The following is a 12,990-nucleotide window of genomic DNA, read 5'->3' as shown; positions in this document are numbered from 1 at the left end:
TTCTTTTAGATTTGGTTTGTAAAACCGGTTTATCACCACTGCTGTGCTAAGCACTGGTTATGATGGTTATGATGGTTATGGTGTGAATTTCACCTATCAAAGTGCTTGAGAACAGCTCCATCACTTACATTGTAGGTCTACCATGACTGGGGTATTTAGTGCTCAGCTTTTAAGAAAGCTAAATATCCTGGACCAACCCTAAGAAATTTTTTTTCTTCACCTGAGCATAAGTTTAAACCTCAATTCCAAGAATGATGTATTTGGCCTCTATAATATTTTTGCTAAATTATAATCTATTGTCATGTTTAAGTAATCCCTACACAGTTGTGCTGCTAGGTAGAGGAGGAAGTTGTTAGAGGTCATTGGACTATCATTTGTCACTTCTTTAATGTATTACTAGAAAGAGATTCCTTCTGGAGGAAGGAGTTAACAATAACAGTATTTCCCCTCTCCTCCCCAACCTTTTGCTAAAGGAGAACTTCAAGTATATTTTCTGTAACTTTAATATTAAAATATTCCTTGTTATCCCTTTCATTTGGTTCTGAGACACTTTCTGTATTGCCTGCTTTGTGAAGAAAATAAATTGTATTTAAAAAAAATAATAATTTGCTTGTTCCTTTACCTTCTTTCACCAAGCAGCAAAATCATACTGAAATGCTCACATTAATCTAAAGAAATAAACTGTGAACTCTGCCTTTTCCTAACTTGACTGTATAGTCCAGTGATGATGCTTGCTTTCACCGCAACCTAAAGAAATATTTCAAATAGGAAATCCTCAAAACAAAATAATAAAAAAAAAAAACCCTCCCATAGGGATCAGTGGGATAGACTGTGGTCTGGGTAGGTAATCTTGCATCTCTTTCTGAATCGGATATTAATTTTTGCTGTTAGTGAGCATATCCAGTCCTTCTTTTGTACATACACAAATGTTTATTTGGTGCTTTGTTCCAGTATTCCGTTTGGACAGCAGCATCAGATGGGCTGTTTAACTTTTTATCAAGCAGAAAAGCCCGTGTAGTAATTGCCATATTGGATTGTGCTTGTGGTCTGTCTAATGTACTTCCGTTTCTCTGATGACCATACCAGATGCTTGAGATGAGGATGGTAGACCCCATAGGAATTAGAGGCTTCTATGAAAATTTCATTCTAATCCCTTCTAATGAGAAATTGAGCTAAAACTGAAGCAGGAGGTTTTATCCTTTCCAGCAGTCTTCTTAGGTTAGTGACTATAACTCTAAATATTCTTATCTGTGTCTAGATTTGATCTGCCTTTGGATACTAGCGATTTTCTTTACTTATAGCAATGAATTTCAGAGCCTACTGCATGAAGTGTGATAAACTCAGTGTAAATTCTTTTTCTAATTTAATTGAATGTCCCCTTTCCTCCTGTTCAAGTCCTCAAGTGTATTACAAATGAGATGGCTTCACAGTTCAAAAAAAATAAAAACAATTAAATGCGGGGACCAATGGCATATCTCCACCTTTTGTGACTGAGGATTGTCTAACAACTTTGGCCACTGGTAATTTTGTGTGTACCAAACAATCAGTACCTCTCCCATGCCTATCTTGTAAAAAATCATACTTCTTGAGGTACTTGTTGGGCAGCCCAAATAATTGACTCAGGAAAAACTCACCACTGATTTGGTTGACTTCTGTAGATATTTTTGGTTTGATTGTGAGCCTGGGTTATTTTGGACTTGAACACTACGTTAAAGCTAAAAGATATTTTGCTACCGCTTTGGTTAAGGCATTGATAAATGCACTATATCTGGAGATATATCCAACTCCTTCAGTCTTATAAGAGATGCTCTTATTCCCAGCTGAAATCTGAGATGTAATATATCAGAAGGAAGATCTTCCAAACTTCAGGCTTGTGTGCTGCCTTTAACCCATCTTTCCTAGTAGGGGATAATCTGCTTTTGTGTCTAAGATACCCATTGGTGTCATATAAACCCCTAATAACTTGGGTGGTGTGGGTGGAACCTCCCCTGAGGACACCACAGTCTGAGTTCAGTTACATGTGTCTAAATGGGGGATTTCTCTGGTGTTCTCAATGCAATTTGGGTGGACGTAGGTATAGTTGGGCCTATAACTGTCTCATGGAGTGGCTGGCTGTGTAATGGTTAAGCAAGTATTTGGTGGGTTGGAGCTTGTTGGAGCCTGCCTCCTCCCCTGAGACTGGAAGCGTCCCTTTGTGATGGGGGAAGTCAGATAGCTGGAAAAATGTCTGTTTGCAAGAGCCATTTGGCTCAGATAGGTCCTTGACTGGCATCAGCATCGACAACGTGAGTATGCTGGTTGGGAATCTAATGAGCATAAGAGGGCAAGTTCAGAGATGGGAGGGAGTTTATTCAAGAGACTACAATTCTCTGCCAAATAGCTTGTCTCTAAAGAAATATCTATAAATTCCTTAATTAGAGTAATCATCTCTTGAGTTTATCCTAGAGCTCTACACAAAGAGAACTTGACCATGATTATTGAAAGGGTAAATGTTATTAGTCACCTACTACTTCCAGTTTCTGGATTACACTTTATTTTTTGTTAAATCAAGTCTGTCTCTGTACATAATTAAAAAGCACATTCTTTATCCACTAATTAAATGGAATACATTGCATTAAGTATTAAACTGTCCTGAATTTATTAATTTCAAGACCAGGGTATGTCTTGGTACCATAAAAATGCAGGCTTACTAGGACAAATCTCTCCAAAGACAGCACTGAAATGGCACTTACAGCACTCATGCACAAATTCATGGAACATTTGCAGCCTCTTATGAAAGCATCTGGTCAATTTCTGTCCCTACCCCATTGTATTTTCCCCACTTTAACATCCTTTCCTGTTGGTTTCGGTGTCATTGGTTAAATGTACTCTTCATCTGAATGACGATGTGTATGAAGCCTAAGTCACTGTTCCACGAGGTTCTCCATGGACGTGGGGTGGGGGAAAGGTGCTACAGGTCTTAATGGTTGCAATTAAAATCTCTGACAAATGACAACAGTAGATGCAGATGTAGACGTTGCACATCCATTGGCCTCAAGGATTATTTTTCTTTCATGACCATTGTGACAGAAGAGAGCTTTACAAATGGATTTGAAGGAGAAGATCATGGAACTTTGTGGATGGTTAAGAATAACTTTTATTTAATAAAACACTTCCTTGGTGCTAGCAGCATCAAGGAAAAATACATGTTTTCAGCTCTGAGTGTTTCTTTTTATTTTTTGTCTTCAAGCTGTATTATAGAAGCAAATCAAAAAAGAAAAACTAGGTTAAATTCCTTATACTCAGATCAGGTGTCAAAACTGTGGAAGAATTTTGAATTCTGAGCACCTAGTTTTATTGTGACTTTTCTGTTTGCTTGCTTCAGAAATGCATTTATATATAGTCATTTTTTTCTGCACTGGAATTTCCTTTGTGGTTGAATATTAACAAATGTGCTGGAAAACTTTTGGAGAACTGGTATAAGGCTAGTGTAAGTGTATAGTAAATATGGAGGAAAAAGAATACCAATGCTTTTTTTGTCTTTTCTTACATGAACAAGGAAGTGCAAAGATAATCCTAACACTTGACAGGATCTTAACAGCCCTAATGTTTTTCAGGAGACTTTCAATATTATAGAATATGGAAACATAAATACTAAAATACTACTTACTGGAGAATGTTTAAGCTATCCCAGAAATATGTGTATGTTCTGTCTAAACATGAGACCTGCCCTGCTTAAGTTTAAAGTTGGTTTAGAACCAGATTAGCTGAGACAAGCCATGTTTGCACATCCCATTCATAATTTGTCAGTAGCAAAACTTAATTGACTTAACCTGTGCTGAAACTACCTTTTTAAAGCCAGAACAGTGTCTTGGCACTAACTTTGGTGACAATTCAAGTCGTTATGGCATCTGAATAACCAGTGTTTCTGTGCAGATCTTATGAAGAGATGGATTGGTGTTTTTTTCGGTCACAGCGTATTTTTCCCAAGTTTTGGTTCTTGCCTATTATCTTTGAAACCTATGTGTTCATATAAGGCTTTAGTATTTGTAACATTTACAATTACAGAAGAAAAAAAAAACACACACAAACAATGGAAAAAAAAAAACCTCTACCAGAAGTGAAAATTCATTCTTGCTTAGTTGTCATTGAAAGACAAAACCTGATCTGCTTTTAAATGTTTTATTTTTATACCTCAAGAATCTTCTGCTTTACCTGAAGACTTCTTTTTACTGAAGCAGTGGTTCATTCTAAAACAATATTTTTTTTTCTCTGGATTCACATTGAACTTCTGGGGAAGTCTTAGGATCTAAAATATTTTTTCTGTTTATAAAATAACAGTCTCAAAACTGGGAGAAACATCTTTTCTTGGAAGGCTTTTCTACTATTTTGGGTTAATTCTAGTTCACTTTCTAGTGACAGTCTGGTTGTTTTTTTTTTTTCAATCTGATTGAGGATCTATCTATACAGATTAGAAAAGTCCCTTAGAGATGATGAAATCCTACATCTTCCTTTAAAGACTACATTAATCTGGGACTGTTGGGTTTCTAAGGGAAAATGGAGGACCACAACACTTAATGGAGCAAGCTCCCACCAAACTCATGCTGTTCTTCTCCCTCCTGTTTGTGCAGGTGAAGTGCAACTACTTTGTGACAGAGCTTGGAAACAAATGGAAGTAGGGCAAAAATAAAAACCACAAAAGCCTGGGAGGACAGAAAACCTCAAGCTGTGAAGTTGAAGCTGCAGGGTGAGGAGGCTGAAAGCATGCTTAACTTGCTCTTGCCTGAGTTTTCAAGCTGTCATACAGTTCTACTGGTGCCAGGGTCCAGGCATGGCTGACTTCAGCACAGAAGAGTGTGGAGGTCCCTGCTGCTGGCTTGCCTGGCACCCCTTCAATAAATATAGAGGGACTTGTGCAGATGCTATAAACCTGGGTGTTTTCCCCCCAACTTAACTCCATATGTAACACTGCAGAGATGCCTCTTCAGAACTGTCTCAGTGGGTTTTCCAGTGTAGTTCGCAGCCAGGTACACAGGGTAACTGGAGGTACTGGTAGGACAGGGATGCCTCCCAGTCAGGGTAAGGATTTACTGGATTATTTTTCGGAATCCTGTTTCAAGGTAGACTTGCTCATAAAGCAGATGTGCCATTTCTCTCCTCCAGGAAATCTCTAGCACTAGCAGCCTTTCTTACAAAAGAGCAAAATTCAGAGTAGTGGTGGACCTTGTGAGGCCAAAAACGTTTGAGCACCTCAGGCATCACCTCTCCGCTATGTTGTTTATGGTGCAAAATTTATACCTGTTCTACATCTACTGCGACCATGTGGCTCACTGCCTGCCTGAGCAGCCATCAGTGTACGGATTTCCTGTTTTCAATCAGGCATGGAGCATACTACACAAATTTTTAGAAATGCATCTTTAATTTTTTCAGTAAATCAGCTGCAATGCATGTGGAACGCCAAGAGCCATACCATGTAATTCTAGAAAACTGCAGGAGTCTCCAGACGTTTCAAAATGCCAACAGTCTCTGGCATTCTCAGCCTGGCTTGAGTCAGAAACAATAGATGAGCTGTGCTTGCAACTTGCCTGTTCCTTTTTTTTTTTTCTTGCTGGTGGGATACTGCAGATTTTAGTAGTAATGACTTTCATATGAAATAACATTTAAGTAATTATCAAAAATGATTTGCAGAAACTGTCTAAAGCTGTAAAGTTAAACCAACAAATGCATTTCGATAAAAAACACTTGCGTTGTATCAAAGGCACTGTCTTTTTCACAGCATACTTGCAGCTGATAATGCCTGAGTATACAGGGGGGAAAAAAATTCTGGGACAGCATAACATATGATGTGAAGACTGGAGGTTTTCTGCATGGGACTTCAGAGAGAATACTTAAACATTTTGATAGAGTTTCTGGGACACCTGGCATATCTCTTTTTTTTTTTTTTTCCTTCCACAGTTGTGAGAGAGAGGCATCACCCAAGAATTCATATTAATGCCAGAAAAACCCAAACCCACCTTTTACTTGCTCACAGTCCTTCACATCAAAGGAACCCATCATTTCTTCCATGCAAATGCTGTGGGGATTGCTTCACCCAGAACTGGAAAGCAGCCAGGCTGCATAGCATGATAGCTACTCCGCAGTTCACGGCAATGTTTTATACCACTAAGAACCAGGAGTGGATTGCTGGCTTTAAATCCGATACACATTTGCAGCAAACACTGAGAAAGCATTTAATTTCTGGTTTTCGACCATATCTTCTTTAATGTGCAGTTTCATGAGCCTTATGGTATGAACTTGAATCTCAACTTTTTTCAGGCTCAATAATATTACACAGTCCTACAAACTGCATAACTACCTGCAGAATTGTATTGAATGGTTAAGCTTGGAAGGGACCTCTGGAGGTCATCTGGTCCTACCACCCTGCTCAAACACACTCTGCCTTATAACAAGTGCAAAATGGCATCCTACCTTTGCAACCCCTGTTAAAGAGTCATCTCAGCTCATTTACTGGGCATTAGGTCAGCTCCTACTGAAGTTAAGGTTTTTGTTGCTTTCTGGGTTTCTCACAGCAACTCTAGAAGTCCTTAAAAACAGTTATTTTGCTATGCACGATGCCTCAGGTCACCACACTGAGGAAAATTCCTGAATTCTTCCAACCTGAAATTTCTCTCCATTGCAGTCCAGTCAATTTGCAGGCATTTAAAACCAGCTCTGTAACTTATTGTTAGCCTTCAAAATAACTTCTCTTAAAAATAAATTCTACTGATGAAACTATTCTGCAGCTGCATTTTCCAGCTGGCTTGAGGCAACTGAAATTTTAGCTTTCCAAATGAAAGAATCTCAGCTCCAAAGAGGTCCATGTCAGTTCAGGTCCCTTGTGCAAGCTGGTGTAGGCACACTAAGCTCTTCTCCATAGAAGTTCTTTCCAGTGATCGCTATTGAGCAAACCTCGGTTAATAAGCAGCCTTACCAATTATGTTTTATTCAAGAAAAAGTAGAGTAGAATGTAAGTTAACTTGTGTGGAATGAAAACGTATTCAGTCTCTTCTGTCTCTTTGCTAGCAAGAAGAAACCTCTCTTTCTGAGGGCGAAAGGGCATTTAATCACATACTTGTTTCCAGAACCTGGAGATTTAGCCCCACAGGACTGGCTTACTAAGGTACTTTCCCAGAGCTTTCTTCTCTTGTAAAGGCTGGTTTAGAAAGTTGATATTTCTAATTGCTTGAGAGCTATGAATTTTAAACTACGTGAAAGCATCCTCTTAAAAAACAAATAATACATCTGCCATCTACAGCTATACAGCAGATAAATATCTCCCCCAGCGAGGTGTAGATAACGTAAGAGTATTGTGCTCCAGGCAGACTGCTGACTGAGAACGGCTGACCACAAATACTGTTGGACTTCGCAGCCCGCTGGTGTCAGCTTGTATCTGTAGCTTGTAGGTTTAGAGAGCTGGACTGGATTCAGAGGACCAGTGGTTGTTATGGATTTGTATATTTTTAGCTGCCTATGTGTCATCCTAATTGATGGGCATAGATTGGCATTATATATTGAGCTTGATTCCTGGGGTATATTTGGCTTATTTAACAATGCTATCTTTAGAATGCCATCAGCAAACTAATCCTCATTAGGGGTATGAACGGCATATCTTGGTGTCATTTAACTAGATGAATTGGTACTGCTGGCCTAGGCTACTCTAGTGACTTTTAAGTTGGTATAATAGGCTTCTTCTTGGTTTTTTTTCCTCTTTTTTTTTTCTCCTGTCACTACTTTTATTCTGTTTATTTTCTACGTGCACATTTCTAAGCTCTCTCAATATGTGACTGGCCTAGTATGAAGTACCTATGGTCCAGCTGATGTGTTGGACTAGAAGCACTTCAAGGAAACACAATAAATTCTGCTGCTTGTCAAGGTTGTCGCTGCAATTTGCAAAACGTGGCATGAAGAGATCTGGCTAAAATAAGTCAGAGAAACATTTCATTTCTGTGGCAGTTAAATTCTTCAGTCATTAAGGTAAGCCTAAGAATGGGCTTTGTGATCCAGACGAAAGATACACTTGGGACCTTACAATGTTTCTGAGTTTGTTGAGCCGTAAATAAGTAGAATTTTAAGAAACAGTGTAAATATGAAATAATTTTTCCTGTGGTGTACCCTTCCTGCTTTCTCCACAAGTGTACCTTGAGTTTATACCATGGTCTTCTATTTGTTTACTAGTAAATTCCTAATAATTTCTTAATTTAGCTCATGCTATCGCTGTTCAGATGGTATTTTGGGGGGCTGTTCTGCAAGTGCTCCAGGGTCTTTCTGAATTATAATAATGAACATAAACCTTGTATAGAAGTAGGTATGCATAGGAATTTTGCTATTTATTGTGTTTAGACTGTTTACCAACATAATGTGCATAATATCTTGTAGGACTCCATGGTGAAAAGGTGATTACTTGCTGATTAATTGTTCCACCCTGATCTTCTGAAAAATAGTCATAGTCTGTAAAAGGACCTTCTCTCTAATTCTATAGTAGCATGGTTTCTTCAGAGCATTGTGTAATGGATGTCACCAAACAGAGCTATGAGTCAGTAGAGTTACAGGAACAACTTAACCACAGATGTGTGAGTAGGCAAATCTGTCACCAGGAAGTAGGTTCTTTTGGTTTCTGTTTGTCTGTGCCTCTTTAACTACATCCTTTGGTCTAAATCATTGCAATTCCCATTGGGGCTAATGGCAAACACCAGTGATATCAGGATTTTTTCCTGAGAACTAAGGAATACAAAGATACTCAGGTCACGACCGTGCTGAATATCCTGTCATACAAGAGAAGAAAGCAGGTGATAAGAAATATTATGGGTTCATAGTATTGTTGATCTCACTGAAGTGCTTTTCTTTCTTTGCACTGCAGAAAGGCAAACGAGAAACCAGTAAGTCTGAAAAATGTATAAAGATGTGGACAGAAAAGAAAACATGAATGTGTGGTGTATATATATATTTGTATTTAAACTAGAACATTTGGATTGCTTGCTTTAGTGACCAGATACAGAAGTTTTCACAGTGGAAGAAATTTGGTGATTCTGATTGGTACCGTAGTGTTAATGAAAATGTGACTGAGCAGCTTGTGTGGACAGTAGAAGATGTGGCTGATATAATCTAATGTATTTGTTGGTGCAAGCAAGAAAATGCTTGGGAAATTAATTTGAAAAAAAATGTGGAAAAAGGTGTTTAAGCATGTCATAGGATAATTTAAGCTGAAAGGGATCTCTAACAGTCAACTGGTCCAATCCCACTCTAAAGGAAGACCAGCTGTGGGCCCTCTTTGAAGGGTTTCTCCTAGTGGTGTGTACAGCAAGCTGTCTTAGCCTGCCACGAAGGGGGCTGAAAGTTTGAGGAGAAAACAATTCTAGTAATTCCAGAATAACCGTTAGAAATTAACCTGGTAAATTTAACAGTCAATCATTTGCATTAACACCTAATTTTATTTTAAACTGACAGCTAACACTTTTGTGCACTTTGAGATACGATAGAAGAATAATTAAGGTGGAGCTGTAATACTCTTTCATATCTTTTTGCTGTTTCAATGTAACCTACTTTTAACATTGTATTTTTAATTTTTTAAAATGAAATAGCGTTTAAACTGTTTAATGAGGCCAGAGCCGATGGAATGTTTTGAAAGGGAAGAATATGTTTTGGCAATTCTGCTTGATCTGTGTCAGAATATTTAGAGTCTGATCCAGGTTAGAATTGAAACCATATCCCCCTACTACCATGAAGTTATACATTTTTAAGGGCTGCTTCCAAGAGCAAAATACCTCTATCTGGTTTTGCTCTCTTTGTCCTTAGTGTTCAAACAAGCTGAGTAGCTTTTATGTGTGAAAAATAAGCTAGGTTCCCTCCAAGTACAAGTCAAAGATGATTACACTGATAATTTTGCTTGCTGTAATTTTTTGGGAGCATCCTAAAGGAAGGAAAGGGATGGGGAGGAGAGAAGTGACTGTGCTGTTAAAATGCCTGGCTTCAGTGACAGCAGCTCAAAATACTAATGATAGGCCATTAGATCTAATGTCACTTGAAGAAGTTAAATATATTTGACCTTTCTGATCATCAAATGAAGAAATAGAAATCCTAGCTCTGGAGAGGTGTGTTTACATAATAGATTTCTAGGGTTGAACATCAAAACAGGCAGTCTGAATGGCGATCTGGAGCAAATCACCTTGTCCTCGGAGATTTCTTTCCATTACAGAGGCTGTGTACTAGCTTTTGAAATAAGAAGCGGGACACTGCCATGTCTGTTGTTGTTGCCAAGTATTTACACTGACCTGTTTCCATCACTTACTCAGAACACATTTTCGGTCTGGCTGAGCATAGTGCAGATGTGGAACAGTTGGATGTTCTTAAACATGGTGTGGTTGTATTTTTTTTTTAAAGACACTGCTGTTAAGCTCATGCCGCCCCTGACACGGATGGTGGGGAATGGGATGTGTCAGTGGTTGAAAGTGAGAGTCTGTTGCAGCGTGAGGAGGAGTTGTGTCAACTGTGAATCCCAAAGCACTGGAGTAGCCCTTGAGTCCTGAACGTACTCTGTGAAGAGGGAGCTGAACAGAAGACTAGCTGAGGCAAGATACTCAACTGAAAAAATGGCTGTTCGCCTTTATACGAATTTACTATCAATTTAAGTTTTAGTTCTAGAGAGCAGATATTGTGTCCATTTAAAGCAAGGATGACTTCTGCTCCCAGCCAACCACTGCATATGTTGAAACAGAAATAGTTTTGGGGAGGGAATTAGAAAAAAGTTGTGTGGTGAAGCTGTTTTGGTGTCAGAAAAGGAGGCCTCTCTCTTGGTTGTCTGCAGCTTTGCCCCTTTAAAATGCACAAAATCATTGGAGATACATTTCCCTGGAAGTTATTAAATCACTGTAGGAGAGACATTGCCTTTCTGAAGCAATGAAGAGGTTTAAAAAGGTTAGAGTTGTTCTGAAAGGATTGCCTGTTAAAGCAGGATAGGCACTCTTTCTTTAAGCATGCCCGTGGAAGTGACCATTATTGTACGCACTCACTGAAGCAAAAGACTTGGCAAGAGTTAGTATTTGTGTTCGTCTTCCACTGAGCCTGAGACAACCTGGTGCAAGGTGCTGCAGCAGCTGTGGTATGAATTTACAGCTGGCGTATATATGGCAGAGCAGGGAAATATCATCTGCGTTATGCATATGAGACCCAAAAAATGGAGTGATGTTCCCAAGGTCACACAGGAAGTCTCTGGCAGAGACAGAAATTGAATGCAGGTTTCCCAAATCCTGATCCAGTGCCTTAAGAGATCTAAAAATCAGATATTCATACCAATCACATTGACTGAATTTTCCTAACCTAATAATGCTCCTTTCAAAAGTGCCGTAGGCTGTGTAACAGGAGGTTTCTTTCCTTTTGGGGTTGCACTGCATTAAAAGCTCTGATCTTGCAAGTCATGGTTCACTTTTAGTTTATGCAATACCATTAAGGTTGCTACCTTTATGTAGTGAAAGTCGTGGTCGTTTGGCTTCAGAATTCCAGATATTTATTCTGCAGACCTTCAACCTCCAATGCCTGAGAAAGTCCTACTGGGGCTGCAGACTGCTTTACAGCTGATGAATTCTAGATAGGAAAATAGATGCTAAGGTAGAGTTAGACAAGGAGAGTATTGTTATTTCCTAGTTCTTTATTTTTTAATATTTTCAGGGGGCTTTGTTAGCAAACCTATTGTGTCTTCCAGTGGCGATACCGATCATCTGAGCTCCCCTTTACCTGATTCCACAGCTTACTCCAAAACAGTCTCTTGAGTATGAAATTCTCTCCTTAATAAGTACCATCTTTCAAGCTGCTGATGATTGGCATTAGGCCACATGTGCCTCTCCTGGGCATGTTTCATTCTCTAGTATTTTGTTTTCATTGGGTTTTTCTGCTTTAACTTTTTCTCACTTTTAAGTTCTCCAATAATATAAGCTCTCCTGTGATCCTGCCAGCCTTTTTCTACTTAAAACCAAGCTCGATCACTGGGCAGATTTTCCCAAATGCTCAGGTTCTGATAAAATCCCCTTGTTTCTGAAGCACAACATAGTAAGGGTGATTTTTTTCAAGTCTTTCTTCCATGGTCATATTTTACATTTCATCCCTTTGAACCGTTTTCTGTAATACGTCGATTGCTTTAGGTGGGATGTTCAAAGAGGCCTGTCTAAGCATTGACTTCCCTCTGAGCAGATTTTTTATTTTTTAATCTTGCTTCTGTCCTTCATTTAGCTGGGAAAACTGCAGTTATTCTGCAGGAGATGGTGAATGCAGTTTAGTCTGTAGGTGCTCGAGGCTTCTAGTGCCCTCCTTTAATTTGTACCCACACGCCTAGTGAGGAATGATTATAATGACTAGAGAAATACTTATATGCATCTGTTTCAGTATAGTGAAGTAGGTTGCAATTAATTAGGAAGTTTCTGGTGTGGTAAAAATCATCATATAGGAGGAATGCAAACATATGATTTCCAAAGAGAAATTTAATTCCATATGGCTTGCGCCCTTTCCCAGCTAGGAGTTAATTGTAACTTTAAAGAAAACTTGATCATGCCTGTTTAAAAATAAAATAAGAATAAATAAAAATCAGCAAGAAAAACCCAAACCCCATGCATACCCACATTTTCAATACTGAGGAAATTTAAGTGATTTTAATTTAAAGTTTTCTTTCATTACTTTGCTCAAGTTGAGAGAGTGCTTTGATCAACCTTTGAGTTATATAATTTATTAGAGTAAAGGGAAGAGGATAACATTCAGATGTCTTCTGCGGTAAAGCACTGATGCTGAAAATGTTAAATGTTTGCAGACTGAGAGCATGCTTGGCTGGGAAGGCCAAAAAAGAATAAACAAAATGTGACATGTTTTATTTTGTTATTTATCCCCTAGTAAAAATACACAACAAAACTAAATATAAATCATATCTTATTCAAAACACTGGCATGAGTCTTCTGGAATGCACCTCTTTGTGGTGGTATCCTGCCACACCAT

At 38.7% G+C, this 12,990-nt stretch overlaps 1 protein-coding gene across 8 annotated transcripts in view; it reads left to right on the top strand.

The window, feature by feature from the left end:
- LOC308194837 (uncharacterized protein) overlaps nucleotides 1-12,990 on the top strand; it is a 562,652-nt gene that overhangs the window by 35,589 nt on the left and 514,073 nt on the right. Inside the window, exons 4-5 of one of the 8 annotated variants that reach the window (XR_013950915.1) lie at nucleotides 4,611-4,726; nucleotides 5,935-6,581. The exons of the other annotated variants lie outside the window; for them this stretch is intronic. The gene's annotated coding sequence lies outside the window, so the exon portion shown is untranslated. Of the gene's footprint in view, nucleotides 1-4,610; nucleotides 4,727-5,934; nucleotides 6,582-12,990 lie in introns of those variants that run through there. 8 annotated transcript variants of the gene reach the window in all.

This window comes from Anser brachyrhynchus, assembly GCF_964034855.1.
Source record: "Anser brachyrhynchus genome assembly, chromosome: 4".
Taxonomy (NCBI): domain Eukaryota; kingdom Metazoa; phylum Chordata; class Aves; order Anseriformes; family Anatidae; genus Anser; species Anser brachyrhynchus.
This window is presented reverse-complemented; position numbering and strand designations above follow the sequence as displayed.